The sequence below is a fragment of the Mobula hypostoma genome, chromosome 5 (assembly GCF_963921235.1).
Source record: "Mobula hypostoma chromosome 5, sMobHyp1.1, whole genome shotgun sequence".
In the NCBI taxonomy this organism is placed as follows: Eukaryota; Metazoa; Chordata; class Chondrichthyes; order Myliobatiformes; family Myliobatidae; genus Mobula; species Mobula hypostoma.
Genome location: NC_086101.1, coordinates 130,583,455 through 130,600,725, shown reverse-complemented (window position 1 = coordinate 130,600,725; position 17,271 = coordinate 130,583,455). Strand labels below are relative to the sequence as shown.

At 43.7% G+C, this 17,271-nt stretch overlaps 1 long non-coding RNA gene across 1 annotated transcript in view; it reads right to left on the bottom strand.

Moving 5' to 3' along the window:
- The window catches only part of LOC134346996 (uncharacterized), a 38,072-nt gene extending 37,391 nt beyond the window's left edge, over positions 1-681 (bottom strand). Inside the window, exon 1 of the long non-coding RNA XR_010018061.1 lies at positions 425-681. This is a non-coding gene — a long non-coding RNA (uncharacterized LOC134346996). The remainder of the gene's footprint in view (positions 1-424) is intronic.
- Positions 682-17,271: the final 16,590 nt, after the last annotated feature.

The following is a 17,271-nucleotide window of genomic DNA, read 5'->3' as shown; positions in this document are numbered from 1 at the left end:
ATAGAAGCCATTACATTAGCCTTAGCAGGGAAACCTTACAGCGTGTTACACTTGTAATGGCGTACTCAACACTGGGGCGAAGCATATATGGCAGAGCATGTGCCTTGAAGAACTTTCGTTTGGCTGTGCCTGATTCTGGAAGACGTACTTTGGTACCCTTGAGCGTACCTTCATCACGATTGCCAAAAGGAAGTTTACTACTGCTTGAGTAAGTTGCCGACCGACCTGTTGGTTTTCATCTGATACACATCTTGGCAGACATCCCACCCTGCAAAAACTCATTTCAGGGAGGTAGCACCATCGATTTGCGGGAGACTTCCGGGAGAGGTGGGATGTCTGCAATAGAGTAGCTCCTTAGCAGCTGGCCAACTAGTTTAAATAACGTTAGCTAGGCTAATGAACGAATGACAGCTGTAAAACTCACCTCAACATGTCTTTTACAGTCTTAACCCACCATGGGCAATAGAAAAGTCATTGTTGCAAACAGTGCAGCGAACAACACTTCCATTATTTCGACCCCTATTAGGCAGGGCTACACTTTAGTGTAGTCTGGGGTGACGTACGTTTTATTTTTTTTGGAACACTGCAATGGCGCTCTCTCGCTCGCGCGCTCTCTCTCTCGTGGTCGCTCTCATTCACTCTCCCTCGCTTGCTTTCGCTCTCGCTCGCGCGCTCTCACTCGCTTTCTCGCTCTCACTCACTCTCTCTCCCCCGCTTGCTTTCGCTCTCGCTCGCGCGCTTTTGCTCGCCTTTCCGCTCGCTCGCTCTCTCTCGCTTTCCCGCTCGCGCGCTCGCTTCCCTTCGCTCTCGCTTGCTTTCTCTCTCGCTCTCTCTTAAAAAAATTGATTTCCGTGATATTGTATATAATTTGCGGGCATCAGGGAGCCACTATTAATATGCGGGACCGGAAGTTCCGGGAGAGGTGGGATGTCTGCCTTGGATAGGCACTTGCCATAGCCAATCATGCCCGCGTAAGTTCATTACATATCCCTTAGTGATATGGACTGGTGCAGTTGATTTTCATGCTCGAAAAACCCTGTCACAGCCAAACAGCTGTAACTGCTCCCCCGCGTATGTCTTCAATTTGTAATGCGGTGGCGCAAGTGTCTTCAAGGAGTCAGGGCCAAACATATGAATCTGCCCTTGTCTTTTCACTGCAAAGACTAATAGCCCACCCAGTGTCAAGTTTAAAGGGAATAGATCGGTCGTTAATCTATAAAACCATCTGTATAGTGAGAGCTGGCCCTAGACCATCTGAGTGCATTATGAATGCCTCCTGCTCCGTGACCACGTACTATGCTGCTGTGGGATGTTCTGGTTTGGATGGAGGCCAAGATCTGCAAAGTCTTGCCAAGGTGCTCTTTCTTTTGGCAAATATGGTAGACGGAGTCTTGGTGTCGATGGTCAGTAGGCTTCTGGTGAAATTCACCATAACAGTAACATCAGAAACCTGGTGTTCAATTCCTTTTTTTTCCTTAGCTAGGGACACTTTGTTAACTCCTGTATAATCTGCTACAGTTGTAGGCAATGGGGATGTCACCTCTCCTTGTACTTTGCACTGTTGCAACAAAACTGCATTCTTATCTGCAGCTTCCATGCTATTTACAATATCAAAGGCTGTCTTAAGTGTGAGCTCTGATTCTGCCAATAGGCGACGTTAAGTGCGAACATCACGCACACTGACGACCAAGTGATCACATATCATATCTCCTCGAACTACGCCAAAATAATAAAATTCTGTTTTCTTAATGCAGCAACAACTTGCTACTGATTTACTTTCTTACTGAATACAAGTATTGGGTCTAAAGCATTGCACAATAACTGATGGTTTAGGATTGTAATGAGAACCAATTAATCTCAAAAGTTCCCCATAATATTTTGAAGAGGGAAAATCAGGAGTTATCAAACTTCAGATGACATTTAAACGCAAACAACAGGAATTCTGCAGATGCTGGAAATTCAAGCAACACACATCAAAGTTGCTGGTGAGCGCAGCAGGCCAGGCAGCATCTCTAGGAATAGGTACAGTCGACGTTTCAGGCCGAGACCCTTCGTCAGGACTAACTGAAGGAAGAGTGAGTAAGGGATTTGAAAGTTGGAGGGGGAGGGGGAGATCCAAAATGATAGGAGAAGACAGGAGGGGGAGGGATAGAGCAGAGAGCTGGACAGGTGATAGGCAAAAGGGGATACGAGAGGATCATGGGACAGGAGGTCTGGGAAGAAAGACAAGGAGTGGGAGGGGGACCCAGAGGATGGGCAAGAGGTATATTCAGAGGGACAGAGGGAGAAAAAGGAGAGTGAGAGAAAGAATATGTGCATAAAAATAAGTAACAGATGGGGTACGAGGGGGAGGTGGGGCCTTAGCAGAAGTTAGAGAAGTCGATGTTCATGCCATCAGGTTGGAGGCTACCCAGACGGAATATAAGATATTGTTCCTCCAACCCGAGTGTGGCTTCATCTTTACAGTAGAGGAGGCCGTGGATAGACATGTCAGAATGGGAATGGGATGTGGAATTAAAATGTGTGGCCACTGGGAGATCCTGCTTTCTCTGGCGGACAGAGCGTAGATGTTCAGCAAAGCGGTCTCCCAGTCTGCGTCAGGTCTCGCCAATATATAAAAGGCCACATCGGGAGAACCGGACGCAGTATATCACTCCAGTCGACTCACAGGTGAAGTGATGCCTCACCTGGAAGGACTGTTTGGGACCCTGATTGGTGGTAAGGGAGGAAGTGTAAGGGCATGTGTAGCACTTGTTCCGCTTACATGGATAAGTGCCAGGAGGGAGATCAGTGGGGAGGGATGGGGGGTACGAATGGACAGGGGAGTTGTGTAGGGAGCGATCCCTGCGGAATGCAGAGAGAGGTGGGGAGGGAAAGATGTGCTTAGTGTTGGGATCCCGTTGGAGGTGGCGGAAGTTACGGAGAATAATATGTTGGACCCGGAGGCTGGTGGGGTGGTAGGTGAGGACCAGGGGAACCCTATTCCTAGTGGGGTGGCGGGAGGATGGAGTGAGAGCAGATGTACGTGAAATGGGGGAGATGCATTTAAGAGCAGAGTTGATAGTGGAGGAAGGGAAGCCCCTTTCTTTAAAAAAGGAGGACATCTCCCTCGTCCTAGAATGAAAAGCCTCATCCTGAGAGCAGATGCGGCGGAGACGGAGGAATTGCGAGAAGGGGATGGCGTTTTTGCAAGAGACAGGGTGAGAAGAGGAATAGTCCAGATAGCTGTGAGAGTCAGTAGGCTTATAGCAGACATCAGTGGATAAGCTGTCTCCAGAGACAGAGACAGAAAGATCTAGGAAGGGGAGGGAGGTGTTGGAAATGGACCAGGTAAACTTGAGGGCAGGGTGAAAGTTGGAGGCAAAGTTAATAAAGTCAACGAGTTCTGCATGCGTGCAGGAAGCAGCGCCAATGCAGTCGTCGATGTAGCGAAGGAAAAGTGGGGGACAGATACCAGAATAGGCACGGAACATAGATTGTTCCACAAAGCCAACAAAAAGGCAGGCATAGCTAGGACCCATACAGGTGCCCATAGCTACACCTTTAGTTTGGAGGAAGTGGGAGGAGCCAAAGGAGAAATTATTAAAAGTAAGGACTAATTCCGCTAGACGGAGCAGCGTAGTGGTAGAGGGGAACTGATTAGGTCTGGAATCCAAAAAGAAGCGGAGAGCTTTGAGACCTTCCTGATGGGGGTTGGAAGTATATAAGGACTGGACATCCATGGTGAAAATAAAGCGGTGGGGGCCAGGGAACTTAAAATCATCGAAAAGTTTAAGAGCGTTTCAGGTGACATTATATGTTTTGGACCGTATACACTGAGCAAGATGCTGGCATTTTTTTAAATTGGGATCAGCGATGATGTTTGCCCCGAAAAAAACATTACAAACATTCGACATAACCATTCCAGGGGTGTTGTGAATCACAGTATTCCTCAACTTCTCCAACTGTGCTTATTGTTCCAAAAGAGTGAGTGTCACAGATCCCAGCCTCGTCACAGCTGTTCAACTTAGGAAAAACCCAAAGATTTGAACAGAACATTTATCGTATACGGTGCAGCCGAATAGGTCTACTTGGCTCGCAGGTCACCCGGAAACAAAGAACACATTCGCCTGTACAGGATTAGTATGTCAACGTTAATTGATAAATGGACAGGCCTGCTAAATCGGTCAATCATGTGATGTCATGTGACAGACCGATAAACAGTTACACGTGAATAGGACAAAAGGCAGCTTACCAAGTTTCCTAAATTAATATTGTATCAAAAGCAAAGCTACGGACAAGAGTGGATACATTTATTTGGTGCGAAGAGGTCTGTAATCTGAATGCTTGGTAGCAGACCAATTATGGATGGAAATTTCTGTAGAATAATTAAGTTTCTGAAGGTTATTGCAGTTCATTTATCTATTCTTGGAGTTCTGTAAAATTTTAATTTTCTGTGGAATATAAAACATACTTTGTCAGTTTGGTTATTGAAATACTGTTTTAATGATTTAAAAAAAAAAGATATTGAGCCAAGAACAAAGTTGCTGATGCTGGAAAAGTGAAATACTAGAAATATGCTGAAGGTAAGCTTGCATCTGTGGAGAGAGGTTCAGTGGTAACCTCTCAGCTCAATGACTGTTCATCAGAACTAATTTGCATCTACAAATTCTACCTGGACTGCTGAGTTTTTCTGGCTTTAATGGAGAATGTTCAAATTCAGGACCAATTTCACTGTAATGAATGACTTGACTTCATCCACCAAGCTGAAGTGAAACCACCAGTGCCCACTATTACTATCACTATTTCACTCAGTGGCTGATACCCCACAGAGCATCATTGATCCACTTTTCTTTCAGAATTTCATAGACCCTCCTGCATGCACACAATACGAAGATGTTCTACTGAAGGAAACCACAAATGTTACCCTGTTCTTCAATGAAGGATGTAGTGAACTATAGACCTGATAGACGTACAATAGTTTGGAGGGAAAATACGGTAGTTTAGGGATGTGATTGGACAGACTGTACAGACTTGTGAAAGGAAATTTTGACACATTTCTTGAAAGTGTCTTGACATGTGGCCACCATAATCTCCGGAGGTTTGTCCAAGAACTAAGGGTGAAGGATGTGAGGAGAACACTTATCCTATAAAGTGGTTATGACCTGCAGAAGTCCCTAAAACAGGGCTTGCAAAATGAAACAGAATAACTGACAGCGGGAATTGCTTACAAGGTTGCATGAATAGGATTAACTGTGTTTCTCTGGAGTGATCTTGATGGACTGAACAGACTCTTGCTTTGCAAGGTTATTCACAAAGTTAATTCTCATTAGGGTAGTATAATTGCAAGAACAGAGCATTAGCTAATGGGCAGAGGATCAGTTATTTTCAAGCTGGAAAGCAGTAACTACTGCAAAGATTAGTACTTGGGCCTTAGTTGCTTACGTTTATATTCATGACCTATGTGAAAACAGTGAATGTAATATGATTGAGACTATCCAAAAATAAAATTGAAAGGGCCATCTGTAGTACACAGATTTTAAAAAACCGTGTTGCAAATATAGATGCTGCTACGTTCCAAAGATAGCTCACTAAAACACAATCATGCACATTGTCAAAGACTACCTAGCAAAGCTGCCCCTACGTCTCCTCCCTCACCAACATTCAGGGCCCTAAAGCATCCTTACAGGATAGGCAGCACTTCATATGTGAATTTATTGTTGTTATTTATTGGGTCTGTCTGTGGTCCCAGTGCAGCCTCCTCTACATCAGTGAGACGTGACGCAGATTGGGAATCGCTCCATCTATCATACCAGCCAGGATCTCCCAGTGGCCAGTTATTTTAGTTCCACTTCCTTCTCCCACATTGACAAATCTGTCCATGGCCTCCTCCCCTGCCAACCTGAGGTCAGATGCAGATTAGAGGAGTAACAGTTCATATTTCATTTTGGTAGTCTCCAATCTGACAGCATGAACGTCAGTTTCTCTAACTTCCAGAAACCACTCCCCTGTTCACTTTTATCTTTCCGTATCCCAAGAACCCCCAACACCTGATCTCTTTGCCCTCTTTCACTCTCTCCATCTGCACATCACCCACAAATTCCTCCCATCGGTTCCCCTTGCCACCTCTTTCCCACAGTCCAATGCCTTTTCCTGTCTGATTACATGTTCTTCAGCTCTTTGTCACTTCCATCTATCACTTCCCAGCTTTTTACACCATTCCCTCTTTACCCCCTCCCTCTCCTGCCTATCACCCACTAACTCTTGCTGTTGCCATTCTCTCCTTACACTGGCTATTTTCCCTCTTTCTTTCCAGTCCTGATGAAGGGTCTCGACCCAAAATGTGGACAGTCTGTTTTCCTCCATGGATGTTGCCTGACCTGTTGAGTTCCTACAGCCCTTCATGTGTTTTGAGCATTTCTTTATTAGTATTAAAGCTGAATATCAAAAAATATTTTGAAGACAAAACAGAAATCTAGTAATAGTTACTAGTAATGTCTATGTTACTAGTAACTATGCTGTTTGGTTGTTAAATTTGACATTTTCAATTGACCTTAATGTGAAAGGTGGTCGACAATTCAGGGTGTGTGTGAGAAACAAGAGGTCAGAGGGAATCAGGGTTTTAGGTTATAGGGGAATAGATTGGCCAGTATAGACTTGAATAGCCACCTTTGACATCACAAGGAAATATAGTAAAAGATAGGAGAAATATGTGATAAGAACATGGTATTGCTGTACTGTATATACATTAAACAGAAAGTGCTATGGATACGCTGTAGGTCAAGCAGCATCATCTGTGAAGAGAGAAATGTGGAAAATGTCTTAGGGCTAGCTAGTTAACCTCAAACGTTAACTCTGTTTCTCTCTTCATCGGTACTACCTGACCTACTAATTATGAAGAGCATTTTATGTTTTACATCAGATTTTCAACATTTTCACTTATTTATTTTATATACTGTACCTATATTATGGTATTTTCAATATTTAGTTATTTTGACTACAAGGGGACTGAATTTCAGAAGCAGAGTCCGTTTCATCTGCAATCCTATGGTGCCCAGCAACTGAGTGAAAACACTTTGTGTTGAATGTTGTTAGTACGCCACAAGTTCAAACAACAGCTGATGAACTATTTTAGTTACACCAATTAACCTGAGCTACACCGGTGTAATTATACGCTAGTTTCTATTTTTGGCACAATGAAACTTAAAGCTGGTTGCCAGAATTTTTCTGTGCAAATTTGGTCAAGCAAAGGAAGTAAGCAAATTTCTATAGTTATTCAGTCCATAGAATTTGGAAAGTTGCTGATCGATTGTCAATTATAGTTTTTGAAATTATGTGTTATTCTAGGAGATGCACTATTCAAGACAGATGTCTTTGGTTTCATTTAGAGACACAAGGGAACTCAGGTGCTGGAAACTCAATCAGCATCAGAGAAAGGAAAGGAACTGTTGTGAAACTCAGCATCACGGCTGAGAAGAGAGAAGGAAGCTAGTTGGCATAAACCAGAGAAAAGGCGAGGTGAAGCAGGACAACTGCCACCTGGGCCCCAACTGGCTCCATCTGCCTTTCATCCTTCACTCCCTCTTAGTTCATCAATCATCTACTGGTCCCATCTCACCACTTTCCCCCTTCTCATTTTTTTCCAGCTGTCGCTGTCTCTATTCTCAACCCTGATACAAGGTCTCGACTCAAAACATCAACAGTTCCTCTCACCTTACAGATGCTGCTTAACCCACTGAATTCTGATTAATTGTTGCTTGGGTTCAATCTGGTGAAGATAGCATGGGGTGTGGTAGGTAATGATAATGTCTTAAAGATCCAAGGACCTGGACTCAGACTGATCCTCCGTTCCTGTCTACCTGAAGCTTGCATGTTCTCCCTGCAAACCCAAACATGGGTTTTCTCCTAGGTGCCTTCTTTCTAACATTCCCTCCCATATATCAAGGGCATGCTGATATTATCTGTAGTGCAGGTAAGCAGCAAAAGAATCAAAGTTGTGTTGATGGGCATGTAAGAGAAAACACTCAAGAGCCACAGGTAAACAAGGAGAATGTGGAATGGGACTGATAGAAACATAGAAAATAGGTGCAGGAGTAGGCCATTCGGCCCTTCAAGCCTGCACCGCCATTCAGTATGATCATGGCTGATCTTCCAACTCAGAACCCTGTACCAGCCTTCCCTCCATACCCCCGATCCCTTTAGCCACAAGGGCCATATCTAATTCCCTCTTAAATATAGCCAATGAAATGGCCTCATCTGTTTCCTGTGGCAGAGAATTCCACAGATTCACCACTCTCTGTGTGAAGAAGTTTTTCCTAATCTCGGTCCTAAAAGGTTTCCCCTTTATCCTCAAACTGTGACCCCTTGTTCTGGACTTCCCTAACATCGGGAACAATCTTCCTGCATCTAGCCTGTCCAATCCCTTTAGAATTTTATACGTTTCAATAAGATCTCCCCTCAATCTTCTAAATTCCAATGAATATAAGCCAAGTCGATCCAGTCTTTCATCATATGAAAGTCCTGCCATTCCAGGAATCAATCTGGTCAACATTCTTTGTAGTCCCTCTATGGCAAGGATGTCTTTCCTCAGATTAGGGGACCAAAACTGCACACAATACTCCAGTGTGGTCTCAGCAAGGCCTTGTACAACTGCAGTAGTACCTCCCTGCTCCTGTACTCGAATCCTCTTGCTATGAATGCCAGCATACCATTCACCTTTTTCACCGCCTGCTGTACCTGCATGCCCACTTTCGATGACTGGTGTATAATGACACCCAGGTCTCGTTGCACCTCCCTTTTTCCTAATTGGCCACCATTCAGATAATAATCTGTTTTCCTGTTTTTGCCACCAAAGTGGATAACCTCACATTTATCCACATTAAATTGCATCTGCCATGAATTTGCCTTCTCACCTAATCTATCCAAGTCACCCTGCATCCTCTTAGCATCCTCCTCACAGCTAACACTGCCGCCCAGCTTTGTGTCATCCGCAAATTTGGAGATGCTGCATTTAATTCCCTCATCTAAGTCATTAATATATTTTGTAAACAACTGGGGTCCCAGCACTGAGCCTTGCAGTACCCCACTAGTCACTGCCTGCCATTCTGAAAAAGTCCCGTTTATTCCCACTCTTTGCTTCCTGTTTGCCAACCAATTCTCTATCCACATCAATACCTTACCCCCAATACCGTGTACTTTAAGTTTGCACACTAATCTCCTGTGTGGGACCTTGTCAAAAGCCTTTTGAAAATCCAAATATACCACATCCACTGGTTCTCCCCTATCCACTCTACTAGTTACATCCTCAAAAACTTCTGTGAGATTCGTCAGACATGATTTTCCTTTCACAAATCCATGCTGACTTTGTCCGATGATTTCACCGCTTTCCAAATGTGCTGTTATCACATCTTTGATAACTGACTCTAGCATTTTCCCCATCACCGATGTTAGGCTAACTGGTCTATAATTCCCCGGTTTCTCTCTCCCTCCAGCCCTTGGGAGCTGTCATGGACTAAAGGATCGAATAGTCCTGTGTTGTAATAAATAGATGAAATTTGAGCTGGAATATCAAAAATAAAATTAATATTCACCATAGCTTTCCTACATTGGGCATAAAATAACAAGATGTCAGTTGTTGCTGATACGTAATAGGAAAGGCAACTTTGTTGAGGTGCTAGAAAAATATCTGATGTCTGAGAAACAGGAACCCCATAATATCAACTGTACCGTGGCATTAAGAAGAAAAATAAAACTCCTGCTCGATAATAGAAGACACACCCACAGCTCCATCTCTACTTCACAACCTATGGACGAAGGCTCCAAATCAGAGTTGAATTCTTCAAGTAGCTGTCAAATCTAAGAGCCTGTAGTATGACAGCACCTTTAGTTACCAAGTAAGTGATACTGTCACTTGTTAGTACAATGCACTTGCTGCTTCACATCCTGCATTATATATAGCAGAAGAATGTGAATTCAGCTCCATATGCCATGATACGTATATGCACAGAATTGTTGTTTTACCAGCGACAAACGCGCACACTGTTTGTTGAATTGCCATTTTATGGATGCCTACAAAGTGCTACTGGCATCAAATTTGTCTGTAAGTACAGGAGATTCAGGCTTATATTCTGCAATTTCTGAGATAATGGAGTGACCCACATTGAACTGAACGCAATGACAATGGTGTAGCAATTGGTTGACTTAGGTAGTAGATGATTCAACACAGATCAGTGATCCCAGAATTGCCAACCACAAAGGACATTTAACAACACAAAAAAGTTGGCAGAGGAATGCTGATCTCCATAGAAAGGTCAGTATTCCATGATAAATCTGATGTCTGAGAAGGTTGGTATTTCAGCTTTAATCCATGCCAATTCTGTGTGGTGGCCTTCCAAGCACAAAAACCAGTTCGCACCCTGAATGGCTTTAGTATATTTACCCACGCAGTACTTCAAAGTTCGAAGTAAATTTATTATCAAAGTACATAAATGTCACCATATAAAATGCTGACATTTTTTCTTGCAGACATACTCAATAAATCCATAATAGAATAATAACCATAATAGAATCAATGAAAAACCAATATGGACATTCAACCAGTGTGTAAAAGATAACAAACTGAGCCCATGTAAAAAGAACTAATACAATAAATAAATAAGCAAGAGATATCGAGAATATAAGATGAGGAGTCATCTAAAGTGAGTTCACAGATTGTGGAAACATTTCATTGTTGGGGCAGTATTTTGCTGAAAATGTACTTGGATTATAATTATCAAAAAGAAAATAGTGGGTACTGTAAGCTTTAATGAATTGCGTCATTTATACAGGAATTAAAACATTTAGACTATATAACAGCATGTGACAGGAACAGGTCATTTGGCCCCCAGTGTTGTGTCAAGCTAATTAAACAAGTAATTAAATATTGAAGATTGACAGGCCAAGTTGAATCATTGTGTTGGAATAAACATTCCATTTGGCACATGGGTCCACTGTGACCAGTAGTAATCATTCACACTGATCCTATATTGATCCTATTTTTTACAACACTGGTCGCAGGCCTCCTATCTGAGAAACAAGCTTCGACTTGCTCTCTGTTTGAACCAATTATGAATCCAATTAGCTATCTCTCACATGCATTCTAACCTTCCAGACCAGCCTGCCATTAAGGCTGTTGTTAAAGGCCTTGCTAAAGTTCTTATAGACAATGCCTACTGCCCGCTTCTCATCTTTCCTCTCAGTTACCCCTTCAAAAAGAGATATTTCAGACATGATTCCCCATGCACAAAACTGTACTTTCCCTAATTAGACCTTGCCTATCCAAACGTTGATGGATCCTGTCTCTCCCGTAATTCCCTGGATTATCTTTATTATGTTCCTCTTAAACAATGGCACAACTGCACTCCCTTGTTCATTGAAACTCCCCTCAGATTCTACCACTCATCTGCACAATAGGGGCTTTCAAGGACAAAAGCAACAAGAAAACCCGGAAATTTCAGAATTGATATTTCTAAAACCGATGGAGGTTCCTATGCCACTGTTTGTACAAATAGAACATTGAACGTAGAATAGTACAGCACAGTACATAATGTTGTGCTGACCCTCAAACCCTGCCTCCCATATAAGCCCCCCACCTTAAATTCCTCCATATACCTGTCTAGTAGTCTCTTAAACTTCACTAGTGAATCTGCCTCCACCACTGACTCAAGCAATGCATTCCACACACCAACCACTGAGTGAAAAACCTTCGTCTAATATCCCCCTTGAACTACCCAGCCCTTACCTTAAAGCCATGTCCTCTTGTATCGAGCAGTGGTGCCCTGGGGAAGAGGCACTGCCTATCCACTCTATCTATTCCTCTTATTATCTTGTACACCTCTATCATGTCTCCTCTCATCCTCCTTTCCAAAGAGTAAAGCCCTAGCTCCCTTAATCTCTGATCATAATGCATACTCTCTAAACCAGGCAGCATCCTGGTAAATCTCCTCTGTACCCTTTCCAATGCTTCCACATCCTTCCTATAGTGAGGCGACCAGAACTGGACACAGTACTCCAAGCGTGTCCTAACCAGAGTTTTATAGAGCTTCATCATTACTTCGCGACTCTTAAACTCTATCCCTCGACTTATGAAAGCTAACACCCCATAAGCTTTCTTAACTACCCTATCTACCTGTGAGGCAACTTTCAGGAATCTGTGGACATGTACCCCCAGATCCCTCTGCTCCTCCACACTGCCAAGTATCCTGCCATTTACTTTGTACTCTGCCTTGGAGTTTGTCCTTCCAAAGTGTACCACCTCACACCTCTCCAGGTTGAACTCCATCTACCACTTCTCAGCCTACTTCTGCATCTTATCGATGTCTCTCTGCAATCCTTGACAATCCTCTACACTATCTACAACACCACCAACCTTTGTGTCATCTGCAAACTTGCCAACCCACCCTTCTACCACAACACCCAGGTTGTTAATAAAAATCACAAAAAGTAGAGGTCCCAGAACAGATCCTTGTGGGACACCACTAGTCAAAATCCTCCAATCTGAATGTGCTCCCTCCACCACGAGTCTCTGCCTTCTGCAGGCAAGCCAATTTTGAATCCACCTGGCCAAACTTCCCTGGATCCCATGCCTTCTGACTTTCTGAATAAGCCTACCATGTGGAACCTTGTCAAATGCCTTACTAAAATCCATGTAGATCACATCCACTGCACTACCCTCATCTATATGCCTGGTCACCTCCTCAACGAACTCTGTCAGGCTTGTTAGACACGATCTGCCCTTCACAAAGGCATGCTGACTGTCTCTGATCAGACCATGATTCTCTAAATGCCCAGAGATCCTATCTCTAAGAATCTTTTCCAACAGCTTTCCCACCACAGACATAAGGCTCACTGGTCTATAATTATCCAGACTATCCCTACTACCTTTTTTGAACAAGGGGACAACATTTGCCTCCCTTCAGTCCTCCGGTACCATTTCCGTGGACAACGAGGACATAAAGATCCTAGCTAGAGGCTCAGCAATCTCTTCCCTCACCTCATGGAGCAGCCTGGGGAATATTCCGTCAGGCCCCGGGGACTTATCCGTCCTAATGTATTTTAACAACTCCAACACCTCCTCTCCCTTAATATCAACATGCTCCAGAACATCAACCTCACTCATATTGTCCTCACCATCATCAAGTTCGCTCTCATTGATGAATACCGAAGAGAAGTATTCATTGACGACCTCACTCACTTCTGCAGCCTCCAGCTCATCTTCCCACCTTTATCTCTAATCGGTCCCACCTTCACACCTGTCATCAATTTGTTCTTCACATAATTGAAGAATGCCTTGGGGTTTTCATTTACCCTACTCGCCAAGGCCTTCTCATGCCCCCTTCTTGCTCTTCTTAGCCCCTTCTTAAGCTCCTTTCTTGCTTCCCTATATTCCTCAATAGACCCATCTGATCCTTGTTTCCTAAACCTTATGTATGCTGCCTTCTTCCACCTGACTAGACTTTCCACCTCACTTGTCACCCATGGTTCATTCACCCTACCATTCTTTATCTTCCTCACTGGGGCAAATTTATCCCTAACATCCTGCAAGAGATCTCTAAACAACGACCACATGTCTATAGTACATCTCCCTGCAAAAACATCATCCCAATTCACACCCGCAAGTTCTAGCCTTAAAGCCTCATAATTTGCCCTTCCCCAATTAAAAATTTTCCTGTCCTCTCTGATTCTATCCTCTTCCATGATAATGCTAAAGGCCAGGGAGTGGTGGTCACTGTCCCCCAGATGCTTACCCACCGAGAGATCTGTGACCTGACCTGGTTCATTACCTAGTACTAGATCTAGTATGGCATTCCCTCTAGTCAGCCTGTCCATATACTTTGACAGGAATCTGTTCTGGACACACTTAACAAACTCTGCCCCATCTTATACCACTCTCTTATTTTGTATTACTGGGCTGGATCACAGCTCTGAAGTAGTCAGCCCAAGCAATGACTCAAAAAAAAAAGAGGTGGGGGCGTGGCACTATTGATCAGAGATAGTTTCATGGCTGAAGAAAAGGAGGAAGTCATGGTGGGATTGTCTACTGAGTCTCTGTGGGTGGAAGTTAGAAACAGGAAGGGGTCAATAACTTTACTGGGTGTTTTTTATAGACCACCCAATAGTAACAGGGACATCAAGGAGCAGATAGGGAGACAGATTCTGGAAAGGTGTAATAATAACAGGGTTGTTGTGGTGGGAGATTTTAATTTCCCAAATATTGATTGGCATCTCCTGAGAGCGAGGTGTTTAGATGGGGTGGAGTTGGTTAGGTGTGTTCAGGAAGGTTTCTTGACATAATGTGTAGATAAGCCTACAAGAGGTGATGCTGTACTTGATCTGGTATTTCTGGTATTGGGAAATGAAGGTGTCAGATCTCTCAGTTAGTTAAAGTTAAAGTCTGTCCTGAGCCTTATAGGCTCATCAGGCCGGTGCTTATGCTGGTTTCCGTGGCGTGAAGCGACTGAGAGTATGAGACTCCACCCATCTCCCCCCTGCCCCCCCGCCCCCCCCGGATAGGACACCTGTCTATCGCGAGGTTAACCCCTAGCATTTTGCCAGTACCCATTTTCAGCTGGGTGGACTGGAGCAGTGTGTGGTTAAGTGCCTTGCTCAAGGACACAATATGCTGCCTTGGCTGGGGCTCGAATTCACGACTTTCAGATTGCTAGTCTAACAGCTTAACCACTTGACCATGCACCACACAGATCTCTCAGTAGGAGAGCATTTTGGAGACAGTGACCACAATTCTATCTCCTTTACCATAGCATTGGAGAGGGATAGGAACAGACAAGTTAGGAAAGCATTTAATTTGAAGCTATCAGGGAGGATCTTGGAAGCATAAATTAGGAACAGATGTTCTCAGGGAAATGTACGGAAAAAATGAAGGGATATTTGCATGGAGTTCTGCATAGGTATGTTTCAATAAGACAGGGAAAGGATGGTAGGGTACAGGAACCGTGGTGTACAAAGGCTGCTGTAAATCGAGTCAAGAAGAAAAGCTTATGAAAGGTTCAAAAAAACTAGGTAATGATAGAGATCTAGAAAGTTATAAGGCAAGCAGGAAGGAGATTAAGAAAGAATTTAGGAGAGGCAGAAGGGGCCATGAGAAGGCCTTGGCAGACAGGATTAAGGAAAACCCCAAGGCATTCTAAAAGTATGTGAAGAACAAGAGAATAAGGCAAGAGAGAATAGGACCAATCAAGTGTGACAGTGGAAAAGTGTGTATGGAGCCAAAGGAGAGAGCAGAGGTACTGATTGAGTACTTTGCTTCAGTATTCACTACGGAAAAGAATCTTGGTGATTGTAGGGATGACTTTACTTTACTTTATTGTCACAAAACAATTGATACTAGAACGTACAATCATCACAGCGATATTTGATTCTGCGCTTCCTGCTCCCTGGATTACAAATATTAAATATTGAAAATAGTAAAAATTAGTAAATATTAAAAATTTAAATTATAAATCATAAATAGAAAATAGAAAAATGGAAAGTAAGGTAATGCAAAAAAACCGAGAGGCAGGTCCGAATATTTGGAGGGTATGGCCCAGATCCGGGTCAGGATCCATTCAGCAGTCTTATCACAGTTGGAAAGAAGCTGTTCCCAAATCTGGCCGTATGAGTCTTCAAGCTCCTGAGCCTTCTCCTGGAAGGAAGAGGGACGAAAAGTGTGTTGGCTGGGTGGGTCGTGCCATTGATTATCGTGGCAGCACTGCTCCGACAGCGTGCGGTGTAAAGTGAGTCCAAGGATGGAAGATTGGTTTGTGTAATGTGCTGCGCCATGTTCACGATCTTCTGCAGCTTCTTTGAGTCTTGGACAGGACAACTTCCATACCAGGTTGAGATGCACCCTAGAACAGGGGTCCCCAATCTTTTTTGCTCTGCGGACTGGCCGACCCGGGGCAGGGGGGGAGGTGGCGGTGGTAAGTTTGCCAACGGGCAAGAGTAGTCAAATACGTTGCGTTTACCCAAATAAAGACTACAATGACCATGAAACCTTGCGCGGGCACCAGTGCGCATGTGTGTCGTGACCTGCCGATTTTTTTTTCCCCACGAGACCATGCAAATCTTTTTTGGCAATTCTGTACGGGGGGTGTGGTGTTAATCACAACCGGAATATAGGTGATAAGTGGCTAATACACTCAATTTTGTTTCTAAAAGGGTTTATCTAACGAATTTAATATTTAACACAGCGCATATTTTCCTTGCATGAATATAGTCATAGTCATACTTTATTGATCCCGGGGGAAATTGGTTTTCGTTACAGTTGCACCATAAATAATTAAATAGTAATATGTAAATTATGCCAGGAAATAAGTCCAGGACCAGCCTATTGGCTCAGGGTGTCTGACCCTCCCAGGGAGAAGTTGTAAAGTTTGATGGCCACAGGCAGGAATGACTTCCTATGACGCTCAGTGTTGCATCTCGGTGGAATGAGTCTCTGGCTGAATGTTCTCCTGTGCCCAACCCAGTACATTATGTAGTGGATGGGAGACACTGTCCAAGATGGCATGCAACTTGGAAAGCATCCTCTTTTCAGACACCACCGTCAGAGAGTCCAGTTCCATCCTGACAACATCACTGGCCTTACGAATGAGTTTGTTGATTCTGTTGGTGTCTGCTACCCTCAGCCTGCTGCCCCAGCACACAACAGCAAACATGGTCGCGCTGGCCACAATATAGTGATAAATCAATTATCGGGGGAGCTTGAAGTAAGTGTTGAATGAACTTCCAGTATAAGTGGCAGAAGCAGGTTCGATATTATCATTTAAAGTTAAATTGGACAGCTATATGGACAGGAAAGGAATGAAGGGTTATGGGCTGAGTGCAGGTCGGTGGGACCAGGTGAGAGTAAGAGTTCGGCACGGACTAGAAGGGCCGAGATGGCCTGTTTCCGTGCTGTAATTGTTATATGGTTATATAAGTAAGTCAATAGCATCATAAGTAACGTTTGGATATTAAACACACAGCACATATTTTCCCCGTATGAACATATAAAATCATTGCAACACACCAATATCGCTGAATCAGTGGGAGCCCTGGGCTTGTTTCCCTGCAACAAGACGGTCCTATCGAGGGGTGATGGGAGACAGCGATACTCGAAGGGGGTTCCTTATGTCCAGTCTATTCCGCAATTTAGTTTTCGTTGCATTCATTGCAGAGATATGTTGGAAATGGAAGCAACGTTTTCAGTGCTTTCCTGACTGTCTCAGGATCTTTAGCCTTGACTTTGATCCAAAATGCCGGCAGAGATGTTAT